Raw genomic sequence first — 11,238 nt, 5'->3', positions numbered from 1 at the left:
TAGTACTATATTTTTCATTCATATGGACCAGCGACGCACAAATGCGACAGCCGGTTTCTACCCATAGACTGCTGGCGCTTTTATGCATTTTGTACATAAAAATTGTTATAAAAGTCCCTAATTTAAGTGGCATTATACTGTAGTACCACCCAAATGATTAAATGTTGTTCAATCTTAATGGGTACTGACGTAGATATCCCATCTATATGGACCAGCTGTCGCCAATTTTTTATTAAAAAAGAACGTAGTTGTGTAAGCCAGACACAGAATGCGCTAGTGTTATTATATTTAACACCTTATTTTTTGTTGCTGACCAGATTGATGAATCATAACAGTTGCTATAGCTCACTATAAGTCATTTTCTAAATAAAGGTTTTATCCAATATTTAGCTAGCCTCCAATTTTTTTGACTAGTAGTTGTATATAATTTATAAATTCTAATAAACATTCAATTTTGGTTAACATTTAAAAAATAAAAGTAAAATTGTTTTTATTAGCACAGTTACCATGAGAAGACTACGTCGCCAGTTAAGCACTGCTGGTCGTCATAGCAACAGACTCCAGATAAATGTTCTGCTTTTGAATCATTTATTAGTTGTCTCTAAAGGTAAAACATTGACTGACGTAAATAGAGAAACCTTCCAAGTATGAAAAAGGATGAATTGATTCAGTTGAAATCCTTTTTGAAATGTCAAATTTAACTTCTATTTTACTGATTCATTTTTTCTTAATTCTGTCAGTCTATTATATTTTATTTAAAGGCTTCAATATTTTTAAAAATAATTGAGTCTCTTACAGACAGACTCAGATCAGAGACAGAATTTGTACGTTTTCATCATTTAAACTTCGTTCATGCTAGTTTATAACAAAATGTCAAAAACTGCAAAAATCACATTTCTGCTTTTGGCAAAATTTTTATTAACTTTGTAAAAAATATGTGGAAACTGCTGCTTTCATTATCGATCAAGCTTTTATGGCCACTTGTAGCTCATCATGAGGGAAAAACCTAAATATTTCAAGTCGTGCTTCTAAACCTTCTTCAATTAAAGTGTAAGCTGTACTCAATCATAAACCAAGAATTATATATACACCAAGTGTTTTCACTGAGTATATGGTCGGTCAATCTTATAATTATTTTCTCAATGATTATTCTATAGTTAAATGTATAATCCCATCAACTGGTGGTTCTGTAAGATGTTGTGAAAAGGAAAGAAACTTTTCAATATGTTTAATCAGCAAAGTAAAATGTACCGCTTTAGAAATTACATCTCAAAACTCTTTTTTTTGATACTCAAAAAATAGTCCAGGGTCAGAAATCGACCAAAAGTATGTATTGTGCAAACTTCTCTATTTTCACCCCACGCTGTAAATAAAACATGTGATTGGAATTTCTTCCATTTGTTTTGATTGTTTATTTTGTTGTTATTTTGTTTCTAACATGGCAACCCATAAGGGTCATGTTAATTATTTAAAATTCATTTTTTGTACATATTTTTGAGCCTATTTGAACTTATAAAGAGATTCTGCACATCTACAGGCAAATATCTTTCTAACAGTATGTGTAGATTTTCTCCGTGATGCACAGGAGTTAAGAAAAAAGGTTTTCAAGAAACATGCTTGTCTATTAATATATATTATAACCCCCTTAAAAGTTTAACTTCCATTTTTGACTCACTTAACATAAATATTCTCAAAATACAAATAAAACCTGCACTTTAGGAGGGGTTTCACTTGCATAAACTAAAATATAAGCAATATGTGTTAAAAAGTACTCTGCTACGATAATTTATAATAAAAATTAACTGTGAGAAAAAATGTATACACCTACTCCCCCCCCCATGAACAGTGTATGAGATGTATGTAGTGTAGATGAATGATAAATTGATCACAACAGGAGACGCCTGACCGATGTAGACGCAATGTATATGCTGTATCCACATTGCATCAGACAAATGCAGGCGTTTTCCATGATAGCAAACGATCACTACAAGATAAACTGCAACAGACCAAAACCATCTAGTCTGATATCAAGGTTCATTATTACATAGTAGGTTTGGATTGCTAAATGGATGTTCAATGTTAATTTGAATCCAAGTTAATTATGACAAAAAAATTATGAACAAGTTACTAACCTTATTTAATATATATTTTATCCTTGAGAGTTTGGTCTTTTCTCTGGCTTGACAGGAAGAGAGTTTGTGTTTATCACATTCTAAGTTTTTATCACCTGTAAGGAAGTTGAGCTTACAAAGAAAAAAATAATTAAAAGTTATGGTTCTATTCCGTGAATTAACTACCACTATGTTTATTTCAGTTTGAAATGTTATACGGTAAGTACCTACAAATCCTATTTAGGGTAAGTTTATTTTAGAAATAAGCGTGGTTATTTTAAGCTGGAACCGAGGCATGATCTAAACCTTAGATTGTGTTGTTATGAACTCGATATCAACAAATTGTAGAACAGATAGAGTGTTTTAAAATAACCACGAAGTACTATCACTTACAAATAAATAAGAATGGACATTCAATGGATTGTATACATGGATTGGAGGTTGTATATACTGTAGTTTGTCAGATATTCGATACGTCCCTGACAGTACGTCTGACGGGGTCACGTAGACGAATGACTTTGTTTACCATGTTGTCTGCAGAACATTTCTAACCTTCGGTAACGACTTCAACCTACTTAGGACAAGTTGTCTCACTAGGTCACAAATATCATGTTTACAAGTTCAACCAATCATAGAATATGTCAGTAGAATATGTAGTAGTCCTTCATATCATAGTAAATAAATTATTTTTCATGCTTTTCCACGCCATTGTTATTTTTAAGACAGCGATCCGAACCCTGGTCTTGCTAATATCTAAATTTGACCTTTAACTAGACAGTAGAATAAACACATGTCATCTAGGACCAGTTATTGGTTTTGTTTGGAATCGAACCAGCAATCTTAAAATTTGAACGCGAGCTCTAAAGCAGTATAAGAGTTATCTAAAAATAAATATTTTCCAAAACAATTACACATCTAGTTTTTGTAAACTTCATAATGACGATGCACAAGAATATCAAATGTATTTCAAACGTATTCTTCTATCCTGTTTATTTTACAACGTTTTTCGCAATCAGCTGAATTTTCTGCCATTGTTTTAAAGGAGTTTAATGAAAAATGCAATTAATTATGAAGATTTATTTCTTTGCACTGTTTTCGTAAGGAGTAAGCTGAATTCATAGAAATATATTTACCGTACGTTTATAATTATTCATCTGACCTAACCTGTACACTATACTTATTCTTCATGCTTTATTGTATGGATTTTTAAAATATTCGCCAATAATATACTCTAATATGCATTGTTTTGACACTGCAATAATAAACCATCAGCCTTTCCTATTCAGTTACTACAGTAATATTGCGACAGGGCTCAGACAACAATGAGATCAGCTGACTGCGTCTAACAGCTGGCTGGTTACCGATTCACAACATCTTGATGATTAGTCAGTTTGTGTGCGCGTCGCTACATGTCTGTTTGGTTAACCTGTTGTGCTGGTGACAAACTCCCAAGACATTTGTAGTTAAGGTAATGTTTGTTGTATTTGATTTAGTATAGATCTGTTTTACAAGCCAATCACAACAACTACTGTATTTCACAATACTTCTACCTTCATGTATAAAATGTATCGCTAATACCTAATAAGTAATTCAATACGATAACTAAGATCGTCCAGCGGTTCCTTTGATTAGCCTTATAATTAAACTGAAGAATTATACAAACGCCTTTCTACTTGTTGTAAATTAGGAAGAAAAGTGTAGGTGTAGGTTGAACCATTTGAACTATAATGTTTATGATATATTGATAAATCCAAATGATAGCTTACGATTTGCAAATAACTTAATTTGATATTTTAAGCTGGATGTTTATGATATGGAATTCTAATAAAGCAAGTTAATTTTGCTTGATTTTATAGTGTAGGCCTATTTATAGTTAACTAACTCTCACATATAAAGAAAATTTAAACGTTTATGTAGAAAACGTTTAAATGCATGAGGTAATGCATATGTATGTTATTCCTATGCAATTAATTTCCTCGGTTTGTTCTTGTACATAATATTTTAACACATACATGACATATACTTAGCCTAGTAACCCGGTTAAATCACTGTACTTCCATTTTATGGGTTTGTGTGTTTCTTTTGTCATGTTAGAAAAAAATTATATGTGGGCGAGCAGAAAAAGTGTGTAGGTTAAACAAATTGATAATAAATAAAAGAAAAAATTGAAAAATCTCAATTGGTTACCAGAAAATTAAGATTATATCACTATATATCGTAAACAATCATTATTAACGTTTGTGAATCTGTTATGTAAGTACTTAAAAAACATTTAACACTATACCATACATTAGGAAGTAGTGAAAATTAAAAATTAATTTGATTGAAACATAATTATGTATATAGCTTGATGAATACTGCAGTTGGTAGGATGTTGTATTAGTACTTTGTGTGAGGTGGAAGTCGAAATGTATAAACAATAGAACTCGCCTTTGATGCAATATTTAATTTGTCTAGAGACTTGCAAAGGAGCAGCTACGTGTATTACAGACAGTCTCAGAGAGAATAATTACCTTGAGATTTACTAATGAAACAGGATTGTCGTACAGTTTGTAAGCTGGCTTGCAATTCATGACTTAATCAGCTTAATCAGAAAACTTACCATGTTGTAATACAATCAAAAACGCAATACTGTACGTCGTTTAAGTTCCTATCTCCAAATCTGACATGTATAATTTATGCATTATTTAAATAAACAATTGCAACTTAAATTAGGTAAATTCATCCGTATAGTACGATATAGGAAAATCTAGAAGTAAACTGAAAGGAATGTTTATAATTATTTAAGTGCAGTAGAAATTCAAGGATAGTAGAAGAAGCTCAATTGAATTAAGTTAATAGATTTCGTTTTATAAAAGGTAACTTTAAAGTATAGTTATACTGGAGATATTCAAGGAGGCTGATTATTTTCTAGCTGATATTGTTTAGGGCATATATTCCATAACTCTATAACCTATTGCATCACGTTTTGTAGCAGTTCAAGAAAACTACGTATAATTATACACAACAATACATTTATAATTTTTTATTACTTAATGTTTTTACTATTCATTATGTCCATGCCACGCCGAGCTCGCTCCCGCGGAACTGCCTGGAACTCTGTCTCATGCTCAGACGCTCGTATGACGTCACCCGCTGACCCAGACGGTGCTGCTTTTAATTCAAACAGCTGACACCTGTGCAATTCGTTCTTATTGTTGTTTGTTATTATGTAAGAAGTTCCTCGTAATGAAGTAATATTTTCTCGTTTAGTTTTATACTTTTTGTCAAATAAAGTACAGTAATTGAAATGCCTCGTGGGTGATGTTCTGTTATTATAAATCGACTAGCTGTTTGCCCGTTTTGTAGTAAGCTGAAACCTTATATTCAGAACAGGAGTTGGTTTGCATATTTAGTGTGCATTTTTCCAGATATGCTGCCAAAACTACTACTGTATAGGAATACATATAAACCTTCGCAAATACAATATCTGACAGTTTCAAAGCCAAATCGAATGCTTCGCAATTAAATGTCACCCGATCGTGTTAGTCCATATATTATATCTATTGTCGGGACCACATAAGTTTGCAGTTGAGGGAGGAGCCTATTTACCATATGGTTTTCAATGAACCAATGAGAACGGTGTGGTGTTGCCAAATCTAACAATACCAGCTGATTTGAAAATATAGCTTTGTATATTTTTATTAGTGTTGTCAATGGGTGATGTGGCAACGTCGCACTAGCCTCGTCTTGTGATTGGCTGCCACCAACTGCAAACTAACGTGGTCCCGACAATAATGATAAAAGGACTTGCTTTATAGATGTATGAGGCATAGCCCTAAGGTAGACCTGTAATTAAAAGTTACTTTTCACACTGAAAATACCACCTCAACCTCACTACTGCACACTTTATTCGGGTTGAAATTTTCATTAACAAAGGTGATCTAGTCTTTTCCACGAGACACTGAGAAATAAAGACATTAATGTGTTACCAACAGACATACACACACAAATACAGAATTAAATTAAAGGATTTGCTACGCTTTAACCAAAGCAAAGTAGTCTACAAACAAAATAATTATTTGAAAGTTTTGATATTGTCATCAAATTTTATGATAATGGATTTTTCAAACTGTAAAATTGGTGTAAATCCTTTGGCAAATATATAAATAAGTAAATAAATACACAGTCTACAAAACATTTATACGTTAACAACGCCAAGCTTTAAAAAATCATTATGGTTTGCTAAAAAAATCTTTCACTAATGTTTGATCATTTTCATAGGATAAACTAACATTTTGGAGTCCAGACAGAAAACGCAAAAACTATACAGTAAGACATCAATTTAATTTAATAAGAAATAAGGTGCAGCACTAACGATAACTATATAGTTGTAAATAGTGATGTGTTTGTACGTAAAAATGATTCTTACTGCTACCGCCGGTTCTACGGAAAAGTAGCAGTACCATAAACCAACGTTTACATTTATGAAAAGAGCTATAGTATTTAAGAACAATTCAAACTGTCCATGTAATCAACCTGTATTATTTGTGTTAATCCGTTGGCATATATATAAATAAATAAGTACACAGGCCACAAAACATGTAACATATATGTTAACAACGTAAAGCTTTAAAAACTCCCTATGGTTTTCTCAAAAAAACTTTCACTTGATGTGGTGCAGTACCGTAGTTATTATAATCTCACTTGGTATAATTTTTTTAAGTTTTCGAAAATCAAAGTTATGTCCCATTAATAGCTTTATTTGTAATTAACTTTTAATGTTAACATATTAATGACAGTTTGAAGAAACCACCTTTATCCAAACAAAGGTTTCTTATAAAATATTACGTAATCTCTAATCGATAATCGATACATATATCTAGCAAACATTCGGAGGAAATGTGACAGAAAACTCACAAATCTGGGGTTTTGGACGTTGTAGTTTTACTTCCTAAGTAGAAAAAAATGTACCGATATCGTTGTCGAAATGTAAGTAAGTAGAAACAAAAAATGACACTTTGGAAAAGCGAATTAACTACATCTGTAAGTTTAACCTCTGTTACGATCACAGTGAAATCAGAAAGTTCTTCCAAGATCGCAGCAACATCCACGATCACCCACTGCAGTTGTGATTTTTTACTTTGCACTTTACACAAACCCTTGAAGGGCCAAAAATGAGTGCGGAAACCTTTTTGTAAGCATTGGTGACGACGATTTAAAAATTTTCAGTTTCCCAGCACTAATACAACACTGATTCACGGTATTTTCCCTGGTTATAAAAACTCAAGAACACTCGTTGCACTTGCGATTAATTAAACAGGTTAAGTAAGGCACAACGTTTATAATCTCACTTGGTTTGGATTGCTAACAAAACTTGATAAGAAATGGTTGCGGTATTTGTAAACAACTTTTAATGTAAACATATCAGTGACAGCTAGAAGTGAGAACTAATCCAAACAGCTGATCGTTATTTCATAAAATGTAATAGGAAACATTGGGAGAAAATTTGACAAAAATCAAACAAAATTGGGTTTTTGATGGTTCGTTATTTTGTTTTCAAAGAAGCGAGGCCATGTTTTTATAGCCCAAGACACTCTCACCAATCCAGTAAATACAGAAAAATGATTAGATCCTTGAACGGTACTCTAGTTTCCTAGGAGTAGGCCACGTAAAATGACAATTTGGCGTTACAGACAGAGTCACAGAATGGACAGACAGAAATTGAGATAAGACTCGTTTCGGCTTTCTTAGGCTATGAAACGTAAAAATAACCAAAAACTGCATGATTCTAAGCAATGTACGGACAAAACTGTAATTTTATTTATATAGATGGTTCTAACACAGTCTGTATCAATAGCCAGATAAAAACTCATGAATTACTCATGGTGACAGGCTTTTTTTATATAAGATTCCCTAAAGGACGAAGAACTATACAAACAATGGGTCCACTGCTGCAAACGAGTGAGTAAATCATTTATTCATCGTAATTCTATGATTTGTTCAAAACAGTTTGATATCGATAATGACAGTAAACAAAAATGATAAAATATTTACAAGCAAGAAGTGTTTATTATAAATCAAACTGTTATTAACAGCGTGAGTATATCCATTACCGAAATAAGCTACTCGTTGAGTCTTTTAAACCAAAAGAAAATAATTACTGTTATTAGTTTTAAATAACTCCTGTATAATACCGATACTTGACAATTGTTCGATTTCGAGCAACAGGTATACTAGTTATAAAATATTCCTTGTTCTTTTAAATTCGGCCTTAAGGAACCATATGTTATCAAAAAAGGTTATTAATAATTACTGTTAAATTTTCTTCCGATGAACAAAGGTATTATAAACTAGGAGTTTAATGACAAATTATAGGTATAAAAAAAGTTGACAGCTCGTTTTGATTGTTTTTATTATAAAGTTGTTTAATTTTAGTAAGTTTTCAAAAGTTTTAAAGTATTTTTTTCTTACATTGCAGAAGTTCAACAATTTATATGGGCAGATAAAGGAATAATGTCCAAGACGCAGAAGTGCCCAAAGGTTGATTAAGTCTCCCAGTGATGTGGCGGACCAAAGGGCTTGGATGTTTGGCGGTAATCAAGTGTCAGTAGGGGTGGGTTGGGCGGGGGTGTAGTGGGCGGCGAGTTGCGCGGGGCGGCAGCCTCCCCAGTGGTACCAACTGTACCATAGTTTCAGCAAGGTACGATAATTTAGATCCGTGTACGACGTAGATGGTTGCATGGTAACATATGTTAACGGTCAATAGAGAATGGTACGTACTGCCTGATGTCAAGGTACCTATATTGATGGTAGACTCCTTTTGTAACATAGAGACACTTTGATGGGTGTATGATGTTGGGTAATTTAGCGTATTAATGTAATATTAACGTTTATAATATTTTATTTAACGTACATGTTTCTGTGTAGGTATCCGTTTGTTTTCATTCTCACGGAATAAAAACAATAATTTGCCGATCGATAATTCCATCTATTCGATATAATTCAAATTTTTGTGTGGCCGTTCTACTTAGTATGGTTTTACTACGGAGATTCAAGTTTCAAGTTCACGAGCAGAACGGAAAAGTTATAACTTCGAATACATTTTAAAAATAGATTTCTCTACCCCATAAATGCATTTATTGTTTACGTCACGAAGAAAATCCTTTTATACAGAATATATAAGTTTTCAATTTTTGAATGTTTAATTGAAAAAACAATGGTGATCACCTATTTTCATACTTAACTGGTTTTCACACTAAACAGAAAAAATCATTAATTTATAATCTAAGGCCAGTAGCTTCATAAATAGTTACAACAATCAGTAAATACTTATCTGCACATTTCGATCCCAGTTCTTCCTCTTGTTTGGTGAGAGAAAAAACTATCAACCGAACATGCTTAAAGTGCCATAATTTTCTGCCAGTTACGACTATTTGTTCTCGAGGTGCTTGGTTGCTAGGGTGGTGTTCAGTAGGTCGTGATGACTGGCGCGGTGCGTGCGTGCGTCGTGGGTGATCTTTTGTGTTAGTGTCCTGTGGATAAGTGTTCTTATTGGCTTCTAGTCAGCTGTAAGTATTTACATACACGTCGTCAAATCTGTAGTGGAAACGTCGTGTTCAAAGTGGTCGTGAAGAATTTGATACCTTTTCCGGATTGAGATTAAACCACCTTGAATGAAACTTTCAGGCAGTAAAAAGAAAGGTTAACACACGGAAAGGTTAGATTTTAGTTTGAAAACAGAAAGATTAGGGAGACGATGGAAATTAGTGTTATTACCTTAATGAGAGGTCTCGTCCTGGTTAATAAGGATTCTAGGAGGGAGAGACGATAATTAGTTTGCCTTTATATTATCTCTGCCAGGAATCTTAATCGAGATTCTCAACGAGCCTTCTTTGAGATGAAATATAAGATCAGCTGATTGTAAGTTGTTGCACAATTAATGTATTTACCACTACGGATGAAACAGCTATTTCCCTGTAATGTATGTCTCAATTATTACCGAAAGGGATACAATTCAATTTTCGCAATACTGCACTACCTTTGACTGAATAGGTCATATTTATACATTTTGAAATGTTTAGTGATACGTGTCATGTGGATAAATGGGGAAAAAACATAGACCAAAACACACGAATGGTGGAACTTAATATTTGGTTTGTTGTGTTTACTTAATAATATTCATTATTGTTAGTTGCACAAATCTCCTTTATATAGATAGATATGAATTAAATTTGAATATCTAACCGTGCACTAAATGCACACACACTAATACAGTAGCATACAGTTAAATACACTATACAGTTTCATTTTAATTCTATTTGTGATTTGGATATCCCACCCATTTCGCACAACATTTCGTGTAGTTATTTGATAGCTTTTGAAAAGGTACTGGTTGGGCCCCTGGCCACCCTTCTTCGCTGTGGTATACTTCAAATTCAATTAAGTCATTGCCTGGTTTGCGTAAGAGTAACATTGCCGTTTTTATTGAAGCTGTTCTTCATTTTTCACAACAAACCTTTGCAATTTATAAAAATGATGTATTGAGCTGTTTTGTCAATAAAATCAACTGCATTTACCTTTTTTATCGATGCTTGTGTTTATTTGTGTATCAGTAGGTTTGCAGTCAAAATCACAACTGAAAATCATATTTTAAATTAATAAATCATAATGTAAAATCATACATCACACTTTAAAATATTTTACCTACTGTATGTCAAAAAATAATTTAAATACATATAGGAAATTTTGCTTAACCATCAGTTAAAGATGTGCCCATAGCAATAACTAGGAAAATTTGAAGGCATGCCGAATATTTAGGTGTGGGAGTTGAAAATAGAGGGGGTATAAAGGCGTCAATTACATTAATGAATAAGATAACCTATTACAATATCCAACGATGCGACAGTACTAGGTTATATTAGCAGATAATGGACCTGTGTTTAGCTCCGAGATAAGAACACAATGCAAAGGTATTAGGCCTACCTTATTCTTCCCAGCGACTCTATTCATGACATGTTGGGGGATAAAAGTGTAATAAATTAGTAAATACTACAACGACCATGATAAACTAGTATGTTTTACACTGGGTGTCCATGTTTCAATATATTACTGGATGCATAAATCATTAACACAAATCATATAACAG

Source organism: Macrosteles quadrilineatus, unplaced genomic scaffold (assembly GCF_028750875.1).
Source record: "Macrosteles quadrilineatus isolate MER2022 unplaced genomic scaffold, UCM_ALF_1.0 Scaffold_3__2_contigs__length_128488019, whole genome shotgun sequence".
Taxonomy (NCBI): Eukaryota; Metazoa; Arthropoda; class Insecta; order Hemiptera; family Cicadellidae; genus Macrosteles; species Macrosteles quadrilineatus.
Note: the sequence above shows the minus strand (reverse complement) of the source record.